This window comes from Podarcis muralis, chromosome 11 (genome assembly GCF_964188315.1).
Source record: "Podarcis muralis chromosome 11, rPodMur119.hap1.1, whole genome shotgun sequence".
In the NCBI taxonomy this organism is placed as follows: Eukaryota; Metazoa; Chordata; class Lepidosauria; order Squamata; family Lacertidae; genus Podarcis; species Podarcis muralis.
Genome location: NC_135665.1, coordinates 62,269,860 through 62,294,664, shown reverse-complemented (window position 1 = coordinate 62,294,664; position 24,805 = coordinate 62,269,860). Strand labels below are relative to the sequence as shown.

The following is a 24,805-nucleotide window of genomic DNA, read 5'->3' as shown; positions in this document are numbered from 1 at the left end:
CCGGCAGCCATTCCCAGTCACCACTCTAGCTGCCGCATTCTGGATTAGTTGTAGTTTCCGGGTCACCTTCAAAGGTAGCCCCATGTAGAGCGTATTGCAGTAGTCCAAGCGGGAGATAACTAGAGCATGCACCACTCTGGCAAGACAGTCTGCGGGCAGATAGGGTCTCAGCCTGCGTACCAGGTGGAGTTGGTAGACATATGGTTCACTCCTAGAGATTTTGCTTGTCCTTTATCAGCACTTTCAGTATTTCCTCCAACCAGGCACGATGCTGTTTTCGAAAGCAGACTCCAACTCTCTACAGTTTGCCAACAGGTGGAGACCAGATATCCAAAAAAGAGAGAACAAACATGGTTGGGTTGAACAGGACGATGGCTAAGCTATGGACACCAATGGCAGCTGGGTTTTCAGCACTTTTCAAAACACTTTGTCCATCTAATGGTTTCCTGGGCTCCTAACCAAAGAGGAACTGGCATCAAGGGCATCTCTCTAATGCCCATCGCGTTCCCTAAATCCTTCTCCAGTGTCGCACAAAGAAGCGCTCACAACAGAATGACTGCCAGCTCTCGGCAACATAGATCAAAGAATTGCATTTCTGGCACAAACCTGCTTCTGGCCCCCTTCCATTGAACCCCCCGCCCCCATTTCACTTGACTTCCGCCGTGTCCAAAGCCGACACAGATGTCCGGGCTTCCACCACGGTGGGACATCATCTGCCTGTCTTCATCAAGGGCAGCTGTGCTGCATTACCAAAAATTAGACTCCTGCCGAGGGAAAACGGCACAAGTTTGTTGGGAAGCGCCCCCGCCAGCCAGGCTGTTGTCTGGGCAAATTGCTCATATGCCAGAAACACTTTAATATCCTGCTTGGGGAGCCCAGAGATTGGCAGGGGTGGGAGGACGGTGTTTATTCGAAGGCGGCACAAGGGCGGGAGGGGGGAGCAGACATGAGCAGATGTTCTGCTCCGATAAACGGAAAGCTCGGAGCGCCAATTCATTTCCTTCTGTGTGTTGGCTTCCCAATCTCCACTTTCTCTTCTCCCTCCTCCAGCAACGTTGGAAGGTCTTTTCATACCCTGCTGAAAGCTCTGTCAGCCATCTCTTGCCCCTGCGTGTCTGCTTGTGTTAGGGGCAGCTTTCACTCAGCTTTGAAGCAAAGGAATCCAGCCTTTAATTAAATCGAGGCCGAGGAGGAAAAGTGGGATTTACAATTACACCTGTCAACCTTCATGCATTTGTCTGGCGTCGTGAGCGGATGTGCTCTACCTGTGTCTCCACCCTCTGCTATCTGCAACCTTGAAAATAAGTTCACAAAAGTTTGCTGGCCCCCTATATTGTTGAAAAGAAAAGACAAGAAAAACCCAGTGCATGCCATTTTCAGGGTGCTGATGGGGGGGAAGAGTGAATTCTTCTGATTTGGAATTCCTGCAGAGTTTGCAGATTTGAGCAAATATGGGACGTGTGTCTGATCAAGTCCCAAGTGTATTTTGGTGGTCTCTTTAAGGGCCATGGGTGGCACTGTGGGTTAAATCACAAAGCCTAGGACTTGCCAATCAGAAGGTCGGCGGTTCGAATCCCCACGACGGGGTGAGCTCTCGTTGTTCAGTCCCTGCTCCTGCCAACCTAGCAGTTCTAAAGCACGTCCAAGTGCAAGTAGATAAATAGGTACCACTCCAGCAGGAAGGTAAACGGTGTTTCCATGCGCTGCTCTGGTTTGCCAGAAGTGGCTTAGTCATGCTGGCCATATGACCCAGAAGCTGTATGTCAGCTCCCTCGGCCAATAAAGCGAGATGAGTGCCGCAACCCCAGAGTCGGTCACGACTGGACCTAATGGTCAGGGGTCCCTTTACCTTTACCTTTGCAAAGGTTTCTTGAAAATATACCAGGCGGTGGAATCAGGAGTAGACAGGGCAAACAAGTGTTGTCTACTGCTTGTGATCTTATGATAAAGTATGATTCAGTTCTGACTGTACTTGACCAAGGTTGAAGCCCACACTGCTGCATGGTAATTAGATTTTTAAAAGATCCCCCCAGTTTATTTATATACCAGTAATTACCTCCAGCACACAAAATGACTGCTTGTCTTTCCCATTAAAAGTTTTCACCCTCTTCTTTGTACTTCAGTGACTCCCCATCATACTCCTTTTGTACCCAAGGCTCTGTGCAGCCTGAAGCAAACATCAAGGGGTGGCTCCAGTGCAGAGCCGGTGCTACCATTGGGCACATGGAAGCAATTGCCTCAGGTGGTGGGATCTCAATGGAATCCAGAGGTGGCAGATCCTGCCTGACTCCACTGCTGTTCCTGCCTGACTCCAAGCCCACCCACTGCTGCTGGAGAAGCAAGGAAAAGTGATATTTCCCCCCTGATTTTTTTTAATAAAAAATAATTTTGTACATTGTGTGTGTTTGCTTCTCCATTTGTATTGTGTCATTTTATGCGCTGTGACCTGCTGTTATTATTTTATTTTATTGATTCTGGTTTAGAAATTATTTGTTGCAATTGTTAAGAGTGGGTTTCTGCTTAGTAATTATTATTTGCTGATATTTAATTTCATTGCATACTATTACATCGTAATGGATTACAGAATATTACTTTGTTTGATATAAATGGTTTGTTTTAAAGTTATCCTCCCGTTGTGGCATTTTTGTTAATGAATTAAAGAAGATATTTAGATATATGTTTTTGAAAAAGCCAGAGGCATTCTTGTTGGGTATGGTAGGAGAAGACATTACTAAGAATGACCAGAAATTGTTCTTATATGCAACGACAGCGGTGAGGTTATTGTTAGCCCAGGTTTGGAAACAACAGCAAGTACCAACAGTAGAAGAATGGCGACAGAAGGTAATGGAATATGCGGAAATAGCTAGATTAACGGGGGAAATTTGACAACAGGGCAATGAAACATTTCAAAAAGAATGGGGGGGAATATGTCATACATAGGAAGGATAAGGTGAAATAGTGAAACCAGTAGAACTGGAATAAACCTCATAATGTGAAATACAAAGAAAATTTCTGGATAAAGAAAATAACAAAAAGTAAAATTTACAATGTGATTAATGTAACCAATGGTCGTTGTAAATGAATATAGACAGATAAATAAGAATTGTATACACAGGAGGATTTATTTGGCTATAGACACTCTATGGACAAATACCAAAGAAGAACAATAATATACAAAACGGATGAAGACAATGTGAGAAAGTTAGATGTGATATAAAAGGCCAGAAGAGGGAAGGAGGGAAGTCGGCTCTGGGGAGCAAGTGTAAATGTGAAATGTAATACAATATGTGTATGTGGAGTGTGCAAATGAAAACCAATTAAGAATATTATGGGGGGGGGGGAATAGATGTAGCAAAGGATGCTTCCACTCATCATGAGGAAGATTCAGCTGCAGGTCTGGTCAGCTTTTGTGCACAGAATGGAAAGGCACCATCTTCTTCCTCTTCTCCTGCAGCAATGTGAGGCCAGTCCCACCCACTCACTCCTTAGCATGTGTTAAATTTTTTGTTCCACAAAGTCTCCAGCAGCAATCCACTGTGAACAATCAGCATAAACAGCCACCAACAGATTCAAAGTATAGTGGACGCCCGGGTTGCGAATGTGATCCGTGCAAGATGCACATTCGCAACCCACAGCGTTCGCAACCTGCGCCTGCACATGTGCTTCTGAGCATGCGCAAAGTGCAATTTAGCACTTCTGTGCATGCACAACTGCAGAAACCCGGAAGTAAACTGTTCCGGTACTTCCAGGTTTCGGCGGTCCGCAACCCGAAAAAATGCAACCTGAAGCGTCTGTAACTCGAGGTATGACTGTAGTATAACTATCCACAGCCACCAACTTTGGAGATTTCCTCCAAGTTTACAACGGCGGTCCAGGCATCCAATACTTCCCTCCCCCTCTGTGTTGTTGCCAGCCATCTCCAATAAAAATCTGCCCTTTTTTATTGTGTATGCGTTTCTCGTTGCATGCGAGGCAATTAGAGAGCGGATCCAACTATTGAACACCAATTCTTTCACCAGCTACCTGAAATTAAGGATAATCATAAAGACATTATGGGACATGGAGATGTCTGCGATCTCTCTGTTAATGTGGCATTATGCCCTGATTGGATTCATGGGCCTTGGAGCGGATCACTTAGTGCTGTCAAAGAGATAGAAATTGTGTAGCAAAGTGACACACACGGAACGCTCAAAGCCAGTACTGTAAGAACCAGCCTTCTCACAACCAAAACTGAGTCACAGCTACACAAAAGGGATGGGGAATCTTTTCCAGCCTTCCTTCCTGGGCAACATGCCCAGGGCAGGCAGGGCCAGAAGCAGAAGTGAGCAGAGCAAGGCATGCAAAAGTTAACTTTGCAGACTAGTTTCCATGAACACTTGCGCAGCACCCCTCCATTTCATCCATCCTCCTCATCAAGAAGTATTATTAGAGTTCAGAAACACCCTTCAGCTAGGCAAAAGAAAGACTCGTGGAGGGTTTGAATCAGGACTGGTGATGGATGTGGCTGAGATGGCTTAGGACTAGGGCTCAGACTCATAACCAGAGTAGTCTCAGTCTGCACCAGATCCTTTGCCTCAGGCACCATCTGAACCAAGTCTGGGGCCTGATTCTGAAGAGCCCCAGTCTGCACAGGTTCCCCTGCAACAAGCACCAGCTGGGCCGAGTCAGGGGCCTGAGCCTGCCCTCGCTCCAGATGCAGGGATGACCTCGTTGCCTTCAGCTGGGCCATCGCTTACAGCTGCTCCACTACCAGTTGAGTCAGGAGAGGCTGAGGCAGCCCCTGGGTCTAGTAACCCACCAATGTCTCCCAAGCTGCAGAGACTCAGGTCTGAGAGAAGGAGAGACCTGAGTACTTGCAAGAGGAGTGCTTGCCTTTGGGTGAAACAGGGAGGTGAGTCACTGGGGGATCAGGACCGGCCACTACCCCGACAAAGATAAAAGGCTGTCGGACCCTGCCCCAGGTTGCAGGAGCAGCATTGCTCTATGCCAGATCCTGCCTGAGATCCTGTACCTGTCCTTGCCTGGTTTCCTGCCTTGGCCCTGTCAGACTGACTCATAGCGGAACCTTCGGATTCTGGACCGTCCCTGGGCCACGTTTCATGGGTTACCCCCAGGCCCAGCACAGAGGCCTGGAAGCCAGAGAAGAACATAAGATGAGCCTGCTGGATCAGACCAATAGCTCTTCTAGTCCAGCATCCTATTCTCACCATGGCCAACCAGATCATAGAATCATAGAGTTGGGAGGGACCCTGGGGATCATGCAGTCCAATCCCCTGCAATGCAGGAATATGCAGTTGTCCCATATGGGGATTGAACCTGCAGCCTTGGTCTTATCAGCACCACACTCTAACCCAGGCTTCCTCGGCCTTGGCCTTCCAGATGTCTTTGGCCTACAACTCCCATGATCCCTATGTCAGGAGTGCGTGCAGGAGCCAGACCCTGTGACCAGTAGGGCTTCACAGGACTGGGGCTTTCCTAAGTTTGTTCTGGAGAGGCAAGGTGCGGATGCACAGGTGAAGCCGCTTGGTAACTCACTGCACCTGGCGGCAAGAGCTGGGAAGGGATATAAGGTTAGCATTTCCCTTTGGCTCTTTGCCACAGCAACTCGTTTCCTGCCTTGCTGCGTTTGGCTTCTTGCTTCCTGATCCTCGGACCCCGGCTTCTTGACTCCCTGCTTCCTGACCCTCGGACCCCTGGCTTCTGGACTCTCGTTCCTGCCCCCACCCCTCCATCTTGCCCCCGATCCCAACGTCCTCAGCCAGGACTTTGATCGCCCGTAGACCAGACCGTGACACCCTAGCTAGCAGGACCAGTGGTCAGGGATGATGAGAATTGTAGTCTCAAAACATCTGGAGGGCCGAGGTTGAGGAGGCCTGCTCTAACCCAGTGTTCCCCAACCTTGGGTCTCCAGATGTTTTTGGACTATAACTCCCATCATCCCTCGCTAGCAAGACCAGTGGTCAAGGATGATGGGAATTGTAGTCCAAAAACAGCTGGAGGCCCAAGGTTGGGGAACACTGCTCTAACCAACAGAGCTATCCAGGCTCACAGATGCCTGTGCGAAACCCGGGAGCAGAACATGAGCACAAGAGCCCTCTCTGTTTCCGTGGTTTCCAGAAACTGGCATTCGGAAGCATTGCTGCCTCTGACCATGGAGGCAGAGAATGGCCATCATGACCAGTAGCCATTGGTAGCCCCATCCACCATTAATTTGCCCAATCTTCTTTGAAAGCCATCCAGATTGGTGGCCATCACTAGCTTGTGTTGGAGCTAGTGATTCCATGGTTTAAGCACACACTGAATGAGGAAAAATAAGGGACTTTTTACCATATGTGGTGGGATTGTAGTAAAATTAATTTTTTGGGGGAAATGATATACAATGAGTTGAAGAAAATGTTCCAGTTAACATTTGTAAAAAAAAAGCCTGAAGCATTCTTGTTAGGGATTGTAGGAAAAGACCTGCCAAGGAAATTGAAAAACATCTTCATGTACGCGACAACGGCGGCAAGAGTCTTAATAGCACAAGGATGGAAGAACGAAGAAATCCCGACCAAAGAACCGTGGCAAGAGAAACTGATGGACTATGCAGAACTGGTGAAATTGACACACAAACTATGTGATAAGGACAACTGTGACTTTAAAGAAGAATGGGAACCTTTTACAAAGTACTTAAAGAAACAACAAAATGAACTGGAGTCCTTGGCAGGTTTTGAATAAACATATACAAATTTATTATTGGTAACACATAGATAGATAAATTAAGGATCTTTACAATTTTATAATATGCAGAGAATAACGTGTGCTGAAAAAACAGAGAGAAACTGCGGGAAGTCTTGGGTTGTTTTTTTCTTGGGGAGGGGGGAGGGAAAAACGGGGGGTGGGGAATGAGGATGATATGTTTTTGATAAATTGTTATGTTGAAATTCCTAATAAAAATATTCAAAAAAACCCCCCACAAAACACACACTCTGAATGAAGAAGCACTTCCTTTGAGCTGAAAGAGAGGCTTGGAGGTTCCCCTGTTGTGCAAAATCTACACTCCCACCCCATCTTGGGACTCTCCCCCCCCCCCCCCAGGTATCACACTGATTGTATGGTTGCCATTACCTTTAAGCCAAGCATCCAGGATAGATTGGAGACCTAACTGGCTCGCAACTGACAAGAGTTGGGTTCTATATGAAGCCTCCTGCATTTCTCATTCCTCCTCTGCTCTTGGCTTGGAACTCTCATTGCATAATCCCGGGATCTCCATTATTTATTAGTATCTATTTTTTATTATCCCTTTATTTATAGCTAAACCAGTTACATAAACCCAACCCTCTATTATTCATTTTGCAAAGTGTCAGAGACTTGTAGGAGCAGGGAAGCCTATATAGATAAACATTAAGACAGGGCTCCTCATCTCCACTCATTAGTCAACTGACTCTAACATTTGGGGCACCAAACCACAGAGGAAAGGGAGGTAACTAAACGAGAGAGAGAGAGAGCGCACTGGTGCAAGAACAAACGCTCTTGTTTACATGATCAGTTATCCTGCAGAGATTACCCCAGAACTCTTTTCAATCACCAAGTTCTCTAACTGGCCAAAAGGGTGCTATCTTGGCATCTGTGCATCTTCATGACTGGTGATGAGGGGAATGAGGAAGCAATGGCTCCCCACCCCTGTCTTAGCAACTTGGCCTGACCAGGTTCTATGTGATAGGATAGGAGGTGCTTACGCACATACCAGTGTAGGAATATGGGTTGGAGGCATGATGGAACCACAGGCCAACACTATAGGTCTTCAGACACATAATTTTTACCCAGAAATACCTGGAGACGCCAGGGATTGAACTGGGAACATTTGGCAGGCAAGGAAGACACTCTAGCACTGACATATGGCCTTCCCATTACTGACCACAGGAGCAGCTGCTGGAGCTTAAGGTTGTTTTGTGCAATTGTAACAGCGTTTCCAAAACTTAGGTCTCCAGTTGGTTTGGGGCTACAACTCCCAACATCCCTAGCTACCAGGAGGAGGATGGTAGTTGTAGTCCAAAAACAGCTGGTGACCCAGGTTTGAGAAACCCTGATTTATACCCTCATAAGCCACTTCAGATTTCATAATACAGTATCATAGGCAGAACTAGGGATGGAGGAGAAATTCATTTCAGTTTGCTTCTAAAGCTGAATTTATCGCATTCACGCTTTCCAAAGACAGAGCCGTCCTTTGAAATTTGCACTTATCTGAATTTTGCAACGCGGTTCTCCAGCCAGACAATGCTTAGAAAAATTAGGAAAGCATCTATTAGGTTAAAGTGTGCATAGCAATGAACGTATCAGCGAAAATAGCATACAAACATGCATTAGATTAGGAGAAACGCCTTGCAAAACGTACATTAGTCAAAACTGCACACAACAATGTGTTTATCAGGAGGAAAATGCATTAAAATTATGAAGAATTTCCATGAAATTTTTTTTTTTTAAAAAAAGAATTATTTCCACATTGCTGTGGAAATGGGGAGAGCTGACTCTTAAGACTGGAAATTGTACCGGAATGGATATGGTCCTTCTGTCCCTAGCCAGGCCTCAAACCAGCAGCCGTCATCTTCCCTATTCACTCAAAGAGCTTTAAGATCCTTGCTGGAGCAAAGAGCTCACTCAGAGTGTTAGCAAACAGCATCATTAGCATTCTGTATAAAGAGCATGATCTCAGAAGTGATCAGGATTAATTTAGGGTGGCTAATTTAACTTTGACAAACAGCACCTCAGTTTTGCCGGCTGTCCTGACAGAGGATGTCGCAGCCTGAGTAATCTTCACACATTTATCTGTCAGGGGGTGGGGGGAAACCTCTAATAATATTCTAATAGTGGGCTATTCTAATTTCTGGGAGGCTGGAATAAAAAGGGCTCTTATTTATTTACTATTGCGTTTATAGCCCACATTTAGATGATAATAATAATAATAATAATAATAATAATAATAATAATAATAATAATAATTTATTGTTTATACCCCGCCCATCTGGCTGGGCTTCCCCAGCCACTCTGGGTGGCTTCCAACAAAATATTAAAATACCGTAATACATCAAACATTAAAAGCTTCCCTAAACAGGGCTGCCTTCAGATGTCTTCTAAAAGTGTGAGGTAGTTTTGGTTGAGAAGCAGTGACTGGCCCAGCGTTTTAGTTAGGGATTGTAGGACAAGACCTGCCAAGAAAAGTAAAGAATTTATTTATGTACGCTACAAGAGCGGCAAGAGCCTTGTTAGCACAACGATGGAAGAATGAGGAAATCCCAACGAAAGAACAGCGGCAAGAAAAACTGGAGAGCTATGGTGGCCAAGTTGACATATAAACTGTGTGACAAGGACAGTGGTGACTTCAAGGAAGAATGGGAGCTTTTTACAAATTATCTAAAAAGACAACAAAATGATTTGGACTCCTTGGCAGGTTTTGAATAAACACCCATGAATTTATTAGTTGAATCTATGATGGATAAGGCAATGATATGTACAATTTTACAATATGCAGAGAACAATATGTGCAAAGAAACCAGAGAGAGAAGTCATTGGGGGGAAGGGGGGGAAATCTAAATGGATATATAGATTGATAATCTGGTTGTTAAAAAAATTCAATAAAAATATATATTAAAAAGAGAGAGAGAGAGAAGCAGTGACTGGCCCAAGGTCACACCCAGTGAGCTTCAATGCCGAGGGGAGGTTTGCACTCTGCTCTCCCAGGTCCTTAGTTCACCACTCTAACCACTATACCTCATGTTCTTCTCCAGCAATGGGGCCAATTTGTTGTTTTGCAGATCCTCCAAGTGTCCCTATTTTCCAGGGACAGGCACAGATTTACAGAAGCCATCCTGGTTTCTTATTTGATCCCAGTATGTCCTGCCTTTCCTTAGGATGTCCCTATTTCCATTGGAGAAATGTAGATGGGTATGGTTATACACGGGTGGTGCTGTGGTCTAAACCACTGAGCCTCTTGGGCTTGCCAATCAGAAGGTCGGCGGTTCAAGTCCCTGCGATGGGGTGAGCTCCCATTGCTCGGTCCCAGCTCCTGCCAACCTAGCAGTTCGAAAGCACACCAGTGTAAGTAGATAAATAAGTACTGCTCTGGTGGGAAGGTAAACAGCGTTTCCGTGAGCTGGTCTGGTTCCGGTGTTCTGTTGCACTTGAAGCGGCTTAGTCATGCTGGCCACATGACCTGGAAAAACTGTCTGCGGACAAACGCTGGCTCCCTCGGCCGCGAGATGAGCACCACAACCCCATAGTCGTTTGCAACTGGGCTTAACTGTCAGGGGTCCCTTTACCTTTTTCTGGTTATACGACCCCTGAGCCAAGGAGATAACTAACTCCACAACCTTTAGAAGACATCTGAAGGCAACCCTGTATGGGGAAGTTTTAAAATGTTTAATGTTTTATTACGTTTTTATATATGTTGGAAGCCACCCAGAATGACTGGGGCAACCCAGTCAGATGGTTGGAGTATAAATAATAAAAATATAATTGTTGTTATTAGAGAATAAATGTAAAGGGACCCCTGACCACTAAGTCCAGTCATGGCTGACTCTGGGGTTGTGGCGCTCATCTCGCTTTATTGGCCGAGGGAGCCGGCATACAGCTTCCAGGTCATGTGGCCAGCATGACTAAGCCGCTTCTGGAGAACCAGAGCAGCACACGGAAATGCCGTTTACCTTCCTGCTGGAGTGGTACCTATTTATCTACTTGCACTTTGAGGTGCTTTCGAACTGCTTGGTTGGCAGGAGCAGGGACAGAGCAACGGGAGCTCACCCCGTCACAGGGTTTCAAACTGCCAACCTTCTGATCGGCAAGCCCTAGGCTCTGTGGTTTAACCCACAGCGCCACCAGCGTCGGCCCTATTTTCATCAGATAAATGTTGGTGGGTATATGCTGTCATTCAGCTAACAGCGGCAATACCATTCCATCCAGTCCTGGCAAAAATGTATCTCCCCCTTATGGTCACCTGATATATGAATCTTGGTCACTGAGTCCCTGGAGAAGGGTGGATGCAGACAAAGGTCTTATCAAGCGCAGAAGAGCAAATTTTACTTAACTGCGTTAAACCCTAGGTTCCTGGCTACTGTGAGTCACAAAACGAATGTGCAATAAATAAATAAAAAAGCCCAAATAACAAGCTTTGGATTCACGATTCCCTGGCCATCGCTGATATGGATTAGGATTTAAGTTCAAACATTCCCCATGGAACCGAAAAAAGGTCTGCTGGCTCAGAACAAACAGCATCAGAAATGCAGGTTAAGCAAGCCCAATGCTATAGAGGTCCAGGCAAACTTTCTGCTGGAAGCTGGTTGCATAAACCTCAGAAAACTTTGGCTGGAAGAGCAGCATTTGCAGTTTATCTGGTTGTCTTGAAGAGGATCTACGCCCCCAGTCAAAAAAATATTTTATGGGCATGCAACACAGCTAACAAGGGTTATGTGAAATGGGAAGCGCCATACTTCAGTGCTGGAACATCTGCTTTGCACGCAGAAGACCCCAAGTCCTACACTCATTCCCCGACAATATCTTCTGGTAGGGTTAGGAGAGACTCCCTGTCCCAAACCCTGGAGAGCCATAGCCAATCCGGTTTGACAATAATGAGCTTGACAGACCAATGGGCCTGACTCTGTATAATACAGCATCCTACGTCCCTGTATCTCAAGTTCCACAGCCTTCTGAGAGTCCAACCATGACATTACCAGCTTCAGTGTTTGTATCAGAAACGATTCCCTCAGAGACAGTATCACCCTGTGTCTTAGATGCTGAGGCTTCTAAGGTTTCACGGCTTGGAAACCTAAGCTAATTGTGTGTTGGTTATACTAACTCCTGTGTCGTTGTGTTTAGGTTGATGGCTTTACTTTTCAGTGGAAGCCATAAAGAATTACTTTCCTGGCAGAAACATGAGGTGATCTAAGGAGTCAAATACTTACTACTGCTATTTAACATTTACGTAGCATCAACAGAGCGCCAGAGGACTTATCACAAGCACTAGGGATGATGCGGAGGTGAGTGATTTCCACAGATTTGGTGCTGTAAACAAAACTCTAGAAGAGCCACCAGATTTGAAGATATAGCAATCAGAGAGGTGTTTGTGTGAAATAATGACTGGAAGTTCAAGATGATGCAAAATTAATCAAATTGCAGAGAACCACAAAAGTAGAGCTCAACAATGCTCTGGATTAGCATTTAATTTTTTTATATTAAAAATGTGGAAGTTTTATGTATTTCTTTTAAACAAGGGACACTGCTCAGAAAACTTTTTTTATTGTAAGGTGCCTTGTGGATCTGTCAGAATGAAAGGTGGGGCATACATTTAGTAAATAGAAAGAAAGTTTTGGAATGATGGGGTATACATTTAAATTGCATTAAGAATAAGGATGCTTTCAATGAAAATCGCCTCTGGCCACAAAGATTATTTATTATTATTGTATACCACCCTATACACTCATATCTCAGGGTGGTTCACAACATAGAACTACAATATAAAAAGCACAATGAAAGAGAAAAAAGACAAGCCAATAATCTGCCTTCCACAACACATTTAAAAGGGAATCAGATGTAAATTGGCCAAAGGCCTGGCTAAAGAGGAACGTTTTCACCTGGCGCCTAAAGGTCTATAATGAATGTGCCTGCTGAACTTGCCTGGGGAAAGCATTTCACAAATGGGGAGCCACTGCAGAGAAGGCCCTGTTCTTGTGTTGGCACCCTCTGGACCTCTAATGGAGGAGGCACATGAAGAAGAGCCTCAGAGGATCATCTCAGGGTGCAGGTAGGTCCATCTTGAGAGAGGTGGTCCAAAGAGAGCAATTAGGAACGCTCTGGGGGAGCAAAAACCATTAAGCAAATCATACCCAGGATGAACCTATTGAAATTTATCTTCCATACCTCCAATAGCCACATCATGCCAAATTACAAGGTGAATTTGATTATTTGACTGTTGGAGATAAAAATATTTGAGGAATTTCAGAAGAATACAAGGAATCCAATGTAGATCAGGCCAGAGGTCTGCCATCTTGCTTCCACAATGGAGTGGCCATTGAGAGGCCCTCATGTGGGTCATGCGCATATCATGAAGGGAGAAGTTGTTGGGATACTGCCCAAGGAAGCGGGGGCAATTGGCAGGCCCCAAGCTGGCTCCAGCCCACCGGCTGGTTGCCGGGCGATCTCCAGTTCTTGGATCAGCATGTAACTGCGACTCAAGCTTCAGAAGTCTTCAGAAGCTGAGCACGCAAGCCAGCAGAGTGCAAAAACTCTTCGCAACAGAAGGGCAGAAAGAGGCTGTATAAAGCATATTTACAAGCAGTTTATTCAGCATACATCAGGACAATAGGAAGAACATGTCTTCTCCCCTTTACATCCAAGCAAGATGCAGGAAGCAATAGCTATACACAAACGGAAGTTCCCAGCAAGCTGTGCTGGAATGTAAACAGACAGGTGACATACAGCAATCCACACCTCTGTTCTTAAGGTGGAATGGAATATTCTAACAGAAACTGCCCCCTACCTCCCAGCAACTAGGACTGACCAGCATACTGGTCCTGGATGTTAGGTTTCTGTTAGGGAGAAACTGGAGCATCTAGGAAATTTGAAGAAGATGATTTTGATCATCAGTCTAATGAGGTAGCTCTGCAATGGACCTCTCAACCCAATACTGTCCCTGGTTGTGGCACAAGGCTCAGCGGCATGGAAAACTGAATCGAAGCTTAGAAAACAATCTGCGCAAACCAACCCACCGAAAACAGCACTTATTATCCAGAGTGAAAACATGCAGGGCCTTTTGTCATTAGAGAGGTAAAACTTTGCAACAACTCGGCTGCCTGAGCTGAAAGTCAAACAGCCGCCAGCTCCTTCCAAAGCCCGCATTGTTTCCTCTGCCTTCCCTCCTTCCCTCCCTTCTGCTCGGCAGCTGTAAAACAAGGAATTAAGTTAGCAGGTCCCTGAGAATTGCCTCACTCCTACGGAGGATAATTTGTACTCTCTCAGCATAATAATCCGCAGCTACTGGATCAGACAACTGCTGGATTCCTACATTAAGGGCAGCTAATTGCAGACATGTGGTGTTAAATGTTGGACACCTGGGCCCATTGCAAAGTCAAGGTGTATGGCAACTTTCAGGGTGGGGGCTGCATGTACCTTTCCCTTTTCTTCTTCTTTTTGGTAGTTCCAGAAATCTCTCTTATAGTACAACACATGTGCACTATGGGTGCTCTTAAAGTAAAGGTAAAGGTAAAGGACCCCTGACAATTAGGTCCAGTCGTGACCGACTCTGGGGTTGCGGCACTCATCTCGCTTTATTGGCTGAGGGAGCCGGCATACAGCTTCCGGGTCATGTGGCCAGCAGGACTAAGCCACTTCTGGTGAACCAGAGCAGTGCACGGAAACGCCATTTACCTTCCCGCTGGAGCGATACCTATTTATCTACTTGTACTTTGACATGCTCTCGAACTGCTAGGTTGGCAGGAGCAGGGCCCGAGCAACAGGAGCTCACCCCATCACAGGGATTCGAACTGCTGACCTTCTGATCGGCAAGTCCTAGGCTCTGTGGTTTAACCCACAGCACCACCCGCGTCCCCCCTCAAAAAAACCCACACAACTGCACATACCACTTGATTGCAAAAGGGGGAAAAGCAGTTTACAAAAAATAATAATAGAATAATCAAATTATCATTTAAAAAACAACTGCAAACAACCGTTTAAAACATTCAAAAAGAGTAATTAAAAACAACAACGATAAGCTAATAGCAGATTAAAACAGGCTTGCCTGGCACCTTTACCTAAAGCTTTGGGCTGATTAACATCCTATATCCTTTTAAATGTGTTTGTGGGAGCGGGGTTATGGGTTTGTTTTGTTGTTGTTTATATTATGTATTTCCTGTTTTTAACTTTTATTTTCATGCTGTTAAGCTCCCTGAGTTCTTCGGATGAAGGATGGTATACAAATTTTACGAACAGTAAAACAAATAAATAAAACACAGGCCAACGCATTGTGCACAAATGTATAGGTTCCTCTTTTTTCCAGCAGGCTCCAAAAAATTTTTTAAAAGGACACCGAAGGCGCCTTCCTGTTGTCATTAGGCAGGGAGTTCCAAAGTTTAGAGCCTTGCTACACGAAAAGATCAATGGTGCCATTTAAAACTATGTCATGAGTGAAGATCTCTAACGTGAACACTGCACTGGTATGTATAAAACTCTGCTGGTCCCAGCCCATCCCTCCTGTTATGACGGATCTCTGGTCTTCAGAGGATGATGAGGGAGAGGACTCTTAAACAGAAGGCATGTGTCTACCAGATGAGCTAGTGGTTCCCATGGATGTATTCAGTGCTTTTGGGGAGGGGGTGTGTGTCAATACTCACCATGAAGTTGTTACAGTAAGTGCCATACTTTTAACATTTTTTTGGGGGGGTCAGTACTCTGGTGTTTTCCCAGAGGAGGAAAACAAACATTGAATGTAGTCTTTTCTTTAGTTTTATAAAATTTATGTTGTGTATTCAGATTGGCTGCAGTTCTCACTTTGGGCCACCAGTATGCAAATGAAGGATTGAGAGTTGCTTTCACCAGTTGGGTGGTTAGTTGGAATTCGTTAACTGTTACAAGTTATAGAGCATTATATAAGGCAGCCAGCTTCACTGTTGTTCAGAGAGACTTAGAGCAGTGCTAACTGCTGTAATAAAGAGCTGTTGCTTAAAAGAGCTGTGTCTGTCGCTCATCTTTCCCACTATACAACAATTTATATGCCACTTAACTGTAAAAGTGTTGTATGAAAGAAGAGAAGGTTAGCACTCCCCTAGATAAGAATGGAAGAGGTCCTTGTAGCCTGTACAACACGCATATGGTTAAGGCATTGCCACCTACTTCGTGGCATCTAACCAAGTTTTTAGGGACGCGGGTGTAAAGCAGAGTTCCGTGCCCAGCAGAAGGATGAGGAGTACGTACTACATACTCAATATTGCTTTATTTACAGTTCAAAGCAGTTATATTACAGAAAGACATCTTGCCTCTGCCGGAGCAGAAAATGCATCCTCTCTCCTCAACAGCTTGGAGAGAATCACACAGTGAAAAACAGGAAACCAGTGTACGTCACATCCAGTCTCCCTTTCCCGTGAGAAACTCCAACAGTACAGACTGTGGAATGTAAACACCTGTCTCGTGACAAGCCCTTTCGCTGCACAGTGAAGGAAAGCAGAAACCAACATCCTCCCCCTTTCTGTGAACATCACTGGGCAGCGTGTTCGTACAACATCAGTACAAACCCAACTTCTGCACATAGGTACAGTGTTGATCCCTTGATACAATCTTGGACAATACATCAGCAGGAATTTCATTACCTGGCATATAGGACACCGTTACGAGTCCCTTCTGAATACATTCCCTAGCATGCTGCAACTTTAATTGCAAGTGCTTCGTGCTTTGCTTACAACCTTCAGACTTCAGCAAAGCTAAACATGCTTTGTTGTCCTGGTAAACCTGGATTGGACATTTGACAGGAATTTTCATATCTTTGCACAATTGTACCAACCATTCACAATCCTTAAGTGAATAAGACAGTGCATTCAGTTCGGCTTCACAAGTACTTAAGCTAACTGTTGTTTGCTTCTTGCATGACCAATCAAACAGACCCTGATTGTACATGTAGCAAACTCCAGACGTACTTTTCCTGTCTGTAGTGTCACTTCCAAAACTTGCATCTGCAAATATCTCAAGACCACCAGACTTCTGATTGTTAAATCTCAGTCTGTAATGCATAGTGCCTTTCAAATACCGCGCTATGCGTTTCAGAGCTTTCCAATCCTTGACACTAGGATTGTCGACTTGTCTGCTTAGCAAATTACAGCTAACAGCAATGTCTGGTCTTGAACATCTGGCAATGAAGTTTAGCTTGCCTAGCACACTTCTGTACAGTGTAGTGTCAGAAAATGCTTCTTCAGTGTCATCTACCTGATAACCTGTTGTCATCGGTGTGTCTACAGGGTTAGCATCCATCAGATTTAGCTTGCTTAACACATCAGCAATTTTCCGTGACTGGTGTACTAGAATGTTACCATCTTGATCTCTCTCTATTTCCAGAGATAGGTAATTGTTTACCTCACCAAGATCTTTCATGTCAAAGTGCTCTTTCAGTTGAGCTAGGGCGTTATTGTACATTGCGACATCTTTCCAAAAGAACAACAAATCATCAACATAAAACAAACAGTACAGTTTCTTTTGCCCCTCCTCTTTCACAAATACACATGGATCAGCTTTCCCTTGTTGAAAACCTAGAGAAAACAATACTTCAGTGAGTTTTGTGTGCCAACACCGTGCACTTTGTTTGAGACCATAAAGGGATTTCTTCAGAGCACAAACAAATCCCTGTTTTACCTGTACGCCATCAGGTGGAAGCATATAAAGTGATTCATCTAGAGATCCGTACAGAAAAGCTGTATTAATATCATGGTGACTAATGTGTAGATTTTTCTCTGCAGCTAGCTTGAGCATAAGCCTAATGCTTTCATACCTCACTGTGGGTGAGTAGGTCTCGTGATAGTCTTCACCTGGTACCTGTGCAAAACCTCTGGCTACCAATCTGGCTTTGTGTCTGACTATCTTGCCATTTTGATCTGTCTTCGCTTTGAAGACCCATTTGCTTCCAAGCAGTTTCATTCCTGGAACTACTGGAACTAGCTCCCATGTTTTGTTCCTTTCCAAGGAATCAAGCTCAGCCTTCATGGCATTTAACCATGGCTCAGCTTCCTTTGAATCCAAACCCTGGATTTCTTGGAAACTTGAAGGTTCAAATACCTTCTTGGAGCTTTTAACAGCTGTTACTGCTATCGTAGCAAACTCATCAGCAAATCTCTTTGGAGGTCTGCCTTTTGTGGCTCTCTGTGACCTACGAATTAGCCTTAAGTCTTCAACACTCTCCTCTTCCTTCTTAGGAGAAAAACGTCCTATTGTGAACAACGGTTCCTCCAATTCTTCTCGATCAGAGCATTCAGAGGGTCGCATAGAGGCTTTCGCACTCTTGAAATCCTCTGAATCACCCGATTCAGTTTCAGATTCAGACTCAGAACCTTCACCAGTGGGTGTGGGTTGTTGTGGTTGCTTTTGACTATCCTCAGTCTCATCACCGTCATCAGGATAACATTGGAAAATTCCCACATTCTCCCCCCACTTTGCATTGTACTCAACACTTCTTGTGAGCTTAATTGTCTTAGAGTCAGTCATCATTATTCTGTAAGACCCTTTCTGATAACCTAGAAAGATACCATGCAATCCACGCTTGTCTAACTTGGAATTTTGTGGTGAGTGAACCCACATGTCAGAACCAAATATTTTCATGTGTTTGATGTATGGCTTCTTGCCAAACATCTTTTCATAGGGGGTACAACCAATCGCTGAAGATAACCTGCGATTGTAACTGTAAACAAAACACGAGAGAGATTCGGCCCAATAACTCTCTGGAAGATTGGCATCATGCAGCAAGGTTTTTAACCCTTGTAGCAATGTCTGATTTGCCCGTTCCGCAAGTCCATTCTGCCATGGCGAGCGAGGACTAGACAAATCGTGTTGAATTCCTTTCTCAGTCAGAAAAGCTTCAAACTGCTGAGAAGTGAATTCTCCCCCGCGATCACTGAAAAGAGTCTTTATCTTCTTACCATGCACATTTTCCAACCAAGCACAGAATTCCTTGAACCTAGGAAAAGCCTCTGATTTCTGCTTGAGATTGTACACAAAAATATATCTAGAAAATGCGTCAATGAGAACCATGAAGTACCTATTTCCACCCAAAGAGGGCGCTAGTGGTCCAACCAAATCAGCATGAACAACCTGGTATGGTTCCGTAGCTTGCCTACTAGACACCTTACCTTTCGCAGCCATTTTCACCTTGTTTGCTGCGCATGCTTTGCACTTCATGTGGTACTTGCAGGGTTTAATAGTCATACCTTCAACCAAGGCAGGCATTTTAGATACTGCCTCAAAATGCAAATGTCCAAATTTTCGATGAAAATCATGAATACATTCTGCATGCAAACTTTTGTTAGAACCTGCAATGCAACAAGTGTCATCCTGCACAACATCATCATAATACAAAACAAACAAACGATCAACATATTCAGCATGCAATACATAGTCATTTTTCTTTGTGATGATGCACTTCTTGTTCTTGAAGGACACGTCAATGTTCCGCTCATTCAGCTGTCCAACGCTGAGAAGATTATGTTTGGCGTCTGGCACGTAAAGGACATTCTGTATCGATAAGTCCAAACTGTGAAGAACAACAGTTCCGTAGCCTTTACTGGGAATAGTGTGGTCATCCGCCTGGTGAATCGCACCTTCCTGCGGTGTAAAAGACACAAACAGTCTCTTATCGTTGCACATGTGGTGGGTCGCCGCCGAATCAACAACGAAGAAAGATCTAGACTTCTTCTGGACCTCTGCAACCTTTGGAGTGAAGCGTGAAACCATAGCCTTGTGCTGCGTTGTCCTAGACACCGGACCTTTGCCTTTACCTCGGCCTTTTCCACGCGATGAGCTTTTGCTGCGCTGCTCTGTCTTGGCCTTGGGATATCTGCATTCCCTCTTCATATGGCCTAGACGTCCACACGAGTAGCATTTCACTGCCTTCAAAGCTTTGGCGCCATCTGGTGGTTCCACTGCACTATGGGATGACGTCTGTGAAGACTCCCCCTTGCCCATGCAGCTAGCACCCCGGCGATCTGCTTCATTTAAAACCACGGCAGTAACAAAGTCCACTGTCAGCTGAGCTGTTGGCTGCACAGCAATCTGGGTTGCAACAGACTCCCAACCTGAACCCAAAGATTGTAGTATCATGAAAGAATACACAGCCTCTGGAAAGTTGAGTCCTCTCTGTTGCAGCTCATGTCTCAGATTTTGCATCTCCATCAGATGTAAACGCACATCTCCACCTTCAGCAAGAGCCATATTATGCAGCTTGTTAAAGTAAAACATAGTAGATCCAGCTTCTGTCCTTAAGTGAGCCTCTCTCAAAGAATCCCAAATTTCTCTGGCTGAGGTCTTATCACGCAATAGACAGAGCTCTTCTGGGGACACTATCAATGTAAGAGTTCCCCTTGCTTTGGAATCTTTAGCTGCCCATGCATCTGTAACTGGAGCTGGGGGGGTGTCTGTAATCACCTCAAACAAACCCTCTTTCCGCAGAATTGCCTCTGCATACAGAACCCAGTCCGCATAATTTTTCTTGTTGAGCTTAGGAATCCCACAAGCATCCTGAAGGGCCATCATGACTCTGGCATTAGCCTTCAGCGTCATATATGCTGCTTTAAATCTTGCTGCGTCACTGCTGCAGCTGCTTTATTCCAAAAGCGCACTTAAAAGTTACTTTCGATTTCCCCAGCATAGTAGCTTGTGCCTGGGAGCCTTTTGCGTATTCCCGGCAAAACGGCTTTAAAAGTTCAAAGTCCAGCCATAAAGCCATTAACTGGAAGCTGGCAGGCTGCCCGGAGCAGTAGTACACACCTCATCAATCACTTTTACGCGCAGAGCAGATTCCGATCCGATCTGTCCCTCTGCATTCCGATGCTTTGCCGGCACTCCGATTCGACTTCTGGGCCCATAACCACGTGTTGGTGTAAAGCAGAGTTCCGTGCCCAGCAGAAGGATGAGGAGTACGTACTACATACTCAATATTGCTTTATTTACAGTTCAAAGCAGATATATTACAGAAAGACATCTTGCCTCTGCAGGAGCAGAGAAAGCATCCTCTCTCCTCAACAGCTTGGAGAGAATCACACAGTGAAAAACAGGAAACCAGTGTACGTCACATCCAGTCTCCCTTTCCCGTGAGAAACTCCAACAGTACAGACTGTGGAATGTAAACACCTGTCTCGTGACAAGCACTTTCGCTGCACAGTGAAGGAAAGCAGAAACCAACAGCACTGTGGAGCAGGAGCAGCCAATCAGGCTTCTGGAGGAGGTGAATGTGCAACCTGATTGGCCTACAGGAGCTGCCTGGAATTAGCCAATCAAGCAGGGCCCATTGTGTAAATAATGTATATCTAGCTAGACATTTTGGGGAAAGTTTCATTCATTGCTACCATGAGCTGAATAAAGAGCATGAAATTCACACTCGACTCCGAGTATATTTCAGTTACTCTTGAGAAGGTCATCATCAGGAGGTTGTTTTTCCTTCAACAAAGGCAGGCAGTTGGGTGACACTATGCTAATGAAGCTGGTTCTCTCCCCAGATGAGTCACAGGGAGGTCTCTGTCCTGCCTGTTGATTCATACATTTCCCCTTTACCATCCTTGAGGAGAGAGCCTTAAAAGGCTTGGCTGGGTGACCTACCCGCTAACGAGTCTGGTCTTGATTTCGTTATTTATTTGGCATTAGCATAGGGTCACCCCGAGCTGCACGTTTCTCCCACGGAGAAGGAAGATCCTCTCCTTTTATTCATCCCAGGAGCAAGGATGGAGAGACAGATGGAGGGATGGGGATGGGAAGAGGCAGAGAGTGAGGAGGGCAGGCGGTGATACGAAGGATGCAGAAACAGCCAGGGCAGAAGACGGCAGGCAGCTCAAGGAAGGAGAAGAATGGAAATCTGAAACATGAGTTCCATCCTGTAAACAGAGTCCTGTTTATACTGAATATAAAACACCTGCACCAAATGGAGGAAATGTTGAAGCTGGCATTCGAAGCCCTTCCCATAATCTCGAAGGAAAAGGTCACCAGTCCGCTTTAAATTCTTCCATTGCAATGCTTTGTCAGCCATGTGTTTCTTAGGAAACACATAGAGTCTTTATTCCTTTACAATCATACCGCAGTCAAAACAAAAAAATTCCTTCCAGTAGCACTTTAAAGACCAACTAAGTTAGTTCTTGGTATGAGCTTTCGTGTGCATGCACACTTCTGCACACGAAAGCTCATACCAAGAACTAACTTAGTTGGTCTTTAAGGTGCTACTGGAAGGAATTTTTTTGTTTTGACTATGGCAGACCAACACGGCTACCTATCTGTAACTGAGTCATACCGCAGGTTACAGACACTTCGGGTTGCGTGTTTTTGGGTTGTGTACCGTGCTGAACCCAGAAGTACCGGAACGGGTTACTTCTGGGTTTTAGTGCTCGTGCATGCACAGAAGCACTAAATCGTGCTTTCCACATGCACAGAAGCGCCGAATGACGACCAGCGCGTGCGCAGACGTGGCGCTGCAGGTTGCAAACTCTGCGGGTTGTGAACGTGCCTCCCGCACGGATCACGTTCGCAACCCGAGCGTCCACTTTATTGTGAATGGAGCCTGACACTGTTTACTCAGAAGGAAGTCCCTCTGTATTCAATGGGGCTTACTCCCAGGTAACTGGGTCAAGACTGGGCAGCCTTACACTGCAATCTTTTTACTCAGAACTAAATCCCACTGAGTTCAATAGGATTTATTCTCTGATATGTTCCTGATGTCATAGTTGTTTCTTCTTCTTCTTCCCTCACTTTTTTCCCTGACAGGGACTCAAGGCAGCTTACAGCTAAAGCTATATTTCATTCCATTTATCTGTGGAAGGCGTTGTACGTGATCCCTTCGAACGCTCATTTTTTTCTCTTTACAACAATCCTGTGAGGTAGGTTTGGCAGAGAGGTTGTAACTGGCTCAAGGTGGCAGGGGATAAGAAAGTGGCTTGGCTTTATCTTGGCTTTATTTTTGTTAAATAAATTATGACATGGAGTAATATGTCATCTGTTGTTGTTTGCCTGAGGTTGTATTTACCTAATTTTAAGACCTGTTAAGGAACAGAGTATTGTTATTATGCCCTGATATGCAAAACCACAGAATTCAAAGAGGTTGTGCTTTCTTTTCCCCATGGCTGCATACGACTTACATGTGTGTGTTGAGATCAAAAACAAGAGAAGTTTGCTGATGTACAAATGTTGGAGGGTAAGCTCTTTGAGAACCACCCTTAGCTGAAAAGACAAGCATATCTATCTATAAATAAATGAAGAACAACTTAGAGGGGCAAAACATGCTATCCTGCAGCCAGGAGAGGAGCAAGACATTTAAGAATATTTCAAAAGGTCTCTGAAAGTATGCCATTTCGCTGCATCGCGAACCCCGTCCCTCACACAAGTACTGTCTGTTATTTAAAAGTTATTTACTGTGGTGAGAGGCTCCCAGCCCAAGACATAAAACACAGCGCTTTTGAACAGAAGCCTCAGACAATTCAATGGGAACAATCAATTTTGTATCGACAAGTTTACTGTCTTTTATTTTCAAATTGTCATACAGTTAGTGCCCACTTCATCTGAAAGAGGTTTCTGACAATTGGCCCAGGAGTGACACGTCCCCCTCTCCCTCCCTCTGTATTGACAAACTCTGGCCATCTCATTAGTGACAGCAGCTCAGGATTTAGAAGCCTAACCTTCTTGAACCACAGAATAGAATTGTAGAATTGTATGGTTGGAAGGAACCCTGACGGTCATCTAGTCCAACCCCCTGCAATGCAGGAATTTCAGCTAAAGCATCCATGGCAGATGGCCACACAACCTCTGCTTAAAAGTTTATTTATTTTATTTTATTTTTTTAGAAGCTTTCAGCAGACTTCTTACTGATCTCGAACCCCTCTCAGTTCCTAGACGTAGCCTCGGATTTTGTTGTAAACACAACTTGGTAGCCAACACTGCACAAAAATAATAAAAGATATGTTGTGAACCTTACGGAAAATTATTTCAGCTTCTCCTGAAATTCCCCACAGATGTGCTCTCTGAAAAATCTCAAAAAACCACTAAATCTTCCTTAAAAGGTAAAGGGACCCCTGACCATTAGGTCCAGTCGTGGCTGACTCTGAGGTTGCGGTGCTCATCTCGCTTTATTGGCCGAGGGAGCCAGTGTACAGCTTCCGGGTCATGTGGCCAGCATGACAAAGCCACTTCTGGCGAACCAGAGCAGCGCACGGAAACGCTGTTTACCTTCCTGCCGGAGTGGTACCTATTTATCTACTTGCACTTTGACGTGCTTTCGAACTGCTAGGTTGGCAGGAGCTGGGACCGAGAAACAGGAGCTCACCCCATTGCGGGGATTCGAACCGCTGACCTTCTGATTGGCAAGCCCTAGGCTCTGTGGTTTAACCCACAGCGCCAACCGTGTCCCTAAAACCTTCCTTACAACTAGGCAAAGTCTGAGGCAACTGTTATGGGCAAGAAGCATAAGTTTTCTCATGTTTGGATTTGTTGTGACGGGTTTGTGTTTGGTCTTTAGAACGCCCAAGCCTAAAGAGTTCTGTCTAATTCAAAAGCTCATGCCCTTCATTTTAAATATTCTTCACTTGGGGAAGCTCAGTGGTACTGCAACTGCTTGACATGCAAAGGCCCCAGGCTCCATCTCTCACATCTCTACATCAGACTGGAAAAGACTTGTCTAGAACCCTTAAAAGCCACTGCCAGTCAGTGTAGGTAGTGTAAACATTGAATTGTATAAATAGCCGCCCAGAGTGGCTGGGGAAACTCAGCCAGATGGGCGGGGTAATAAATTAGTATTATTATTATTATTATTATTATTATTATTATTATTATTATTATTATTATTACAATAATAATAATTTGTTATTTATACCCCGCCCATCTGGCTGGGCCTCCCCAGCTACTCTGGGCAGCCTCCAAAAAAATATTAAAATACAGCAATCAAACATTAAAAGCTTCCCCAAACAGGGCTGCTTTCAGATGTCTTCTAAAAGTCTGGTAGTTGTTGTTCGCCTTGACATCTGGTGGGAGAGCATTCCACAGGGCGGGTGCCACTACCGAGAAGGCCCTCTGCCTGGTTCCCTGTAACTTGGCTTCTCGCAGTGAGGGAACTGCCAGA

At 45.0% G+C, this 24,805-nt stretch overlaps 1 protein-coding gene and 1 non-coding gene across 12 annotated transcripts in view; one reads left to right on the top strand and one right to left on the bottom strand.

Annotated features, from left to right (window-relative positions):
- Positions 1–24,805, bottom strand: part of CELF4 (CUGBP Elav-like family member 4) — a 797,596-nt gene that overhangs the window by 593,036 nt on the left and 179,755 nt on the right. The gene's annotated exons all lie outside the window — the stretch shown is intronic.
- LOC114606950 (U6atac minor spliceosomal RNA) lies at positions 15,754–15,881 on the top strand. Its single transcript, XR_003709023.2, has one exon. It is a non-coding gene; the product is annotated as a U6atac minor spliceosomal RNA (small nuclear RNA).